Here is a 5,836-nt window from a genome sequence, read left to right on the forward strand (position 1 = left end):
ATTAAAAACTACAATATGGAGTTTCTGGGAGTTTACCAGATGGAAATTGGTCAGTTTAGACCACTGGAAAGTTTCTTCTTCTTGTATTTAGTCACTGTGTTACAAGAGCCACTGTCCATTTATTTTATTTCCACTACTTTGTGTGTGAGCATCACGGAAGATGATGAAAAGTCAAAAGAAACGATAAATTATAGCAAAGTCAAGTCTCTTCATATAAAAGGAAGAAGTTCCTCTCACCACAGTTAAACCTGGTTAAGTGATGATAATTATGATGGAAGTGGTGTGGTCTCAGGAGTGACGTAAAGGACTGACAATGGATGGCTGAGAACAAACTTACAGATAATTTATGCTGCAGTTAAAGGGGCTTGAGTGTGTCACCTCTCTTGTAAATTCCAGAAAGGAAGCTGTAACTGAGTCCGTGTAAACCGAACCAGACTCATCAATGAGCTTATTGAGTTGAATCATTTGCAAGGATTTTGCATAGCGTGCATAAACAGAAATATTTTGGTCTATTAACACCGTGTCTGGCAGATTTATATGTTCAGCTGAGTCCACATCCGAAACCAATCAAGTGCAAGAACTTTTATAGAGCATGTGTTATTAAATGATGCCAAATGACAGTCTCATAAGTGGCACAGTGCTCTATGCTCCTTCCCTTTGCACAACATTGCAAACTGAATGACCTCAACTCAATATCCTGTCTGCTATCAATGAGATTATGCAGGCATGCTAACAACAGGAAATTTGCTCTCACAGGGATTGACCAGCAGCCATTTATAGTGACTCATGACTCAGAGGTAAGTCATGACAGTTGTGCCTGTAAGACAAGCCGGCGTTTTATAATCAGTCATAGTAGGAACACCAGGTCGTCTTTGGGATTGTTGTTTCACATAATGACTCACAGCTCAGCGTAAGTAAATAAACTGTTTTCACTCCAGCTAGGAAGTTTATAACCATCATTACTATATAAGGGAGGAGAGTAGAACTACCTTTTCTGAATCATGTGTTTGGCTTGCTCATGTGATCTCACATTGAACCGGGGAAAAGTCACACTGGCAGAGTCACACAATGGTGATGAGCAACAAACGCATGACTGCTGTACAAGTTTGTTATTACAGCACATTCACATTGACCCATTTCCCTTTGAGGGTTGCAGGACTTACAGGGGGTCACCCCCCTCAATCGTTCCTTAAAGGAAAAAAAAAAGATATATAGCGTTATGGCTGCAACTATGACTATTACAACACTGAGGTCATGGACTTGTTTTTTGTTTGGTTTCCGTGAATTGATATATATTTATGCTGTAACAGTCAAAAGTTTGGACACAGTCTCCTATTAATTTCTCTCTCTCTCTCTCGCAAGAGAGAAGGATTAAGAGGATAGTATTTGTCGGTATTCCACTGTGACATCAGCACAGAGTAGATATTAGAAAGAAAATGAAAAATAATGCTCACTTCATTTTCTCCCACTCTGCTGACCTTTTTCTTTCTCTTGCTCAAACCAGAGACTGAAATATACTTGTGTAGTTGCATCCATCACACCCCATTAAAATGATAAATTCTAGGTTGGGCCAGTCATCCTCAATAAGACAAAGACTAACATTCAGAAATAATAAAATCTAAAGTTTTTAAAAGTTGTTTACATCAGTGCCATTGGTTCAATTCAGCTATATTATTTCAGTCAATCAATAAATAATCATAGGTAGGTGTCCATTTGTTGCTTGATTAGCATAACTTGATGGTGCATGTGACATACTGTATCAGCACAAGCTGTGGTTCCTAGCTCATTGTAATCAAACTGTCTCCATAAAAGCAAGTAAAGTCTTCTCAGAAGTTCTTGCATCCAAATCCTTGTGTATGGAGTGTCATTTTAATTTGGCCTACTTTTGCATCTGGTTTGTCAATCTATGCAGACGCACTGAGGATTTTGCTGAGTGACAGGCAGAATAGACTGCGAGGGAAAATAGCTGTCTTCCTGTTATTCACAGAACTGTGAGTTGTGCAACAGCCAGAAGTTTCAAAAGATTTGTCACTAAGGACTTGTGAAACGAGAATTGTTTCCTCTGCTCAAGTGAATCAACTGATAGAAACAATGGTCACATGTAAATACACATTTACAGAAGTGGAGCTAAATACAGATGTGATTCATGTTTGTGAAGAAAGTGCAAAAGTGAAACAAAGAGAGGGGACTACTTAAGCGAGAAAGGAGGAGTCAGCTGCATGTGGAAATGTGTGTGTGTGTGTGTGTGTGTGTGTGTGTGTGTGTGAGGCAGTAACGATGTTGAGCCTCCGGTACAACATGTGTTGTAAGAGTCATTGGAGCTGTCAGGAGCTGTTGAGCGATTGATGCCTCTCTCAGAGAGAAAACACGATGTCATGTTGTTGCCAAGGCGATCAGCAAAAACACCTTTTTATGGCTCTCTGTCATTCTCTGTTACATTTTCATTTGAAATAAGTTAGATCAAACACACCCAACAATCACACACACTGCATATATTCATTTATCTGTTAAGACATTTTTGTGACAGTCACTGTTAAATTCATGTGGGGGAAAAAAATAAAAAATAAATGCAGTTTATACACTGTCACATTTTCGAATTGAAATATATTTTTTATTTTACTAAATGTATTTAATAGCTTCGTCATTCGTCATCATAAAATATAATGGATTGTTGGACTCTATCTTGACCAACTATAGCACAAAAAACGCTGGATACTAGTTGTATTAGCTCATTAATATTGGACAGGAGTCGCTCTGGTGCATAATGGCTTTCAGACTAGATGTGAACATAAAAGTATATGCCCCCCGCCCCCAAACACACACACAGTTAAATATGAAGTTTGTAAACAGTGGAAGAATTTCATCTCAGTTTTAATCCTCTTAAAATTAAATAGTAGATGTATGAAATATTTAAACAGAACGTTTTAGATTTGAATATTTTTGGAATTTTAAAACCTTATCTTCATCACTGGGATTGTAATGTTCTCTTAAACTTGACCAAGCATTGGTCAACTGCGTTCTTAGCTTATCACATCTATCCAGAGACCCACAGTTTCTATTCTCTCTTCTACTCACCTCTAACCCCCCAACACACACACACACACACACACCCTCCCCTGAGGTTGAGGCCAGCACAATGTCATTATCATCCACTGGATTGTACGTGGTCACTGCCCATTCAGTCTTGCTGACGTGCCTTTTGTGCTCAGTAATTCTTCTCACAGAAGCCCCGCAGTCCACCCCCCAAACCCACCCCACACCCTGTCCTACCCCCCATCTACTGCGGCCCATCTGTAATCCCATCCCCCAACCTGAACCCCTATATCTGCCCTGTCTCGTCCTACATTCCTCCAAAACAAACCAGCTGTCTTGGCTGGTTGTGTCCCCCGGGGGTGTAAACAGGTGCCGAGGGCCGCAGGGCCTCAGCATGTGACACATGGCTGCACGCTCCTCCAGCCTTCTCCTCCAACCTGCCAACACACCAGAGAGGGAGAGAGTGGTGCATTTTACAGCTGTAGACTTGATTGTTACCACAGATATGAGGCTGTTGATGGCTGTTAGTACGAAACCCACTTCATGTAAAATCTTCTCACTGGGTCAATACAGACCAAGTGTTTGCAATAAAAGTGGTTTAAAAAGCATTGGTTTAATAATTTTAGGAGTGAATTCACCAGGAATCAAGACAGCGCTGCGCAGAGTATCGCTATTTCTAAAAGAGTCTAAGTAAGAAGAAAGAACCTTGACACGGCATCAGCAGAAAGAAAAATATACACTGATGTGTGACCAAAATAGATAAAAGGTGTCCTGATGAGCATGAAGCCAGCAGTATTTTTAGCACAAACTACACACTGCACAGAGAGGGGGTGGCTGGATGCACGTCAGTGTGGCTGTACACACATACCAAAATGTTAACCACAGGTCAATGCTACTATTCTTGTACAACTGTGAACTGTCAGTGGAGGCACCAATTAAAGGTTTGTATTTAAAAACAAAAGACACCAAGTTTGAAGTGAAATTGGGTACTTAAATTTGACCTAATCACACGGTTCTGTCCAGTAGATGAAGGAGAAGAACCAAGTAGTGGTAATCTTTTTAAGAAAAAAATGATGCCAAGGCTGTCCTGCTTTGCGTGTTTCGCCTTGGTCATTCTGGCACCTTTTACATCCTACAACACTTATAAACGGAAATATGTAAATCGCCAACCAGCAAATAAACTAGTGGCTTCGTGCAGAGAATTCACAACTTTTACAACTCTCTTAAGCAAGCGCAAATAAGGCACCCCAGTTTGGAAAACGGTGTAGAACACAATAAAGTCTTTCTTTTGAAGGGTGACGAACAAAGGCAGCCTCACACCCGGAACTGTGTGACTATCACTCTCTCTGTGGTGAGCTCAGCTGTGCTATACACTCTATTGTGCATCTGGCACTTTGACTCCTTGACACTGTGGGAGTGTGTTTGTGGACTAGAGAGTGTGTGTGAGGGAGGGGGATGTACATCTGCATGCATATGAGAGAGCGTGTGCATATGTCAAATTATAGTTGTGGTTTTAAAGGGCTGAGCTTCTATGCTACAAATCATTCTGCCACCTTATTGAGTTGTGTGTTCATGCTTGTGACAAGCGGAGGCAGGCCACAAGCTCAGCTTGTGTATGTGCGTGACTTCCATCATACCAAAGCTCCTAAGTTATTTACTCATGTGTAGACCGACAACCTAGCAGCAATTACAGGAAAGTCTTGTGTTGGAAATACTGAATGCCAAACCCCATAGTTTTTGTATAACAAACACCACCAGGGATGTACCCTTATGTAAGAGGAGTTATGTGACTACCAGCTGTATAATTAAGAATGTGTGAATATCCAAAAATACAATGTAAAAGAATAGAAATTGGTGTATTTTCCTCTAAACATTAAAAACATCAACTTTATCACCCTGCGGAGGGAAATAAGAACATCATGGCCCTCTTTGGACTATAATTATGTTTCACAGATAAACAGAAACAGATGGGTGATTCCATTTGAGGAGTTTTCAAGACAGAACACAAATAATAGATAAACCATCTTTAAATCTGGATTTTTATTTATTTTATTTTTTTTTTCAGTTTGAGTGCACCATTTTCGGACAGTGCAATTGTGACTATGGCTGGATAGACCTCTTTGGACTAGCTTTCACCATTTGCCAAGCCACCTAGATTTCACTTTGCCTTTGCTGGAAAGTTCACCATTTTATGAGGGTTTAGTAAATAACCATTCAGAGGATTATATAAATTTATGACTGAACATTTATTTGAGATTATGTGGCCTTTTTGGGCCGCTGTGCCTTGGATCCCTGGACTAATTGGCCGACTTAGCACAATGAAGCCATAACTCCTATATGGGCCACTAAATAAAAAGCTAAATCCATGAAAGCACGACATTAGTTGCTTTAGATTTCTAAATCTACTCGCATGCATTTAACTCTTAACTAACGGTGTGGGTCTGTGTGTGCGTGTGTTATGGTCGTGACAGCCTGTTGAGTCATAGACGTATGCAGTTTATCAGTAAAGCAAAAGCAGGGAAAAGGCAGCGGATTGTGCAACCTCAGCGCTGCACACTCGGCCAGCTGGCCTTTCAGGGCTCAGTCTGCTGTGCAGCTTTAATGAGGACCCTCGGCTCCAACTCCGGCTCCGGCTCCTGCATTTGCATTGGATGCAGACCTCAGACGGCGGATGAACTTCTCAAAACTTTGCAAATCGAGCTGAAGTTCACCCGTGGGAGGGAGGAAAAAAAACCCCACACAGATGTAATTTCACTCCGGCGCCTAAAGCGGGAACGAGGGGAAGACCGGTGTCGGTTGTCAC

The sequence above is a fragment of the Echeneis naucrates genome, chromosome 3, assembly GCF_900963305.1.
Source record: "Echeneis naucrates chromosome 3, fEcheNa1.1, whole genome shotgun sequence".
In the NCBI taxonomy this organism is placed as follows: Eukaryota; Metazoa; Chordata; class Actinopteri; order Carangiformes; family Echeneidae; genus Echeneis; species Echeneis naucrates.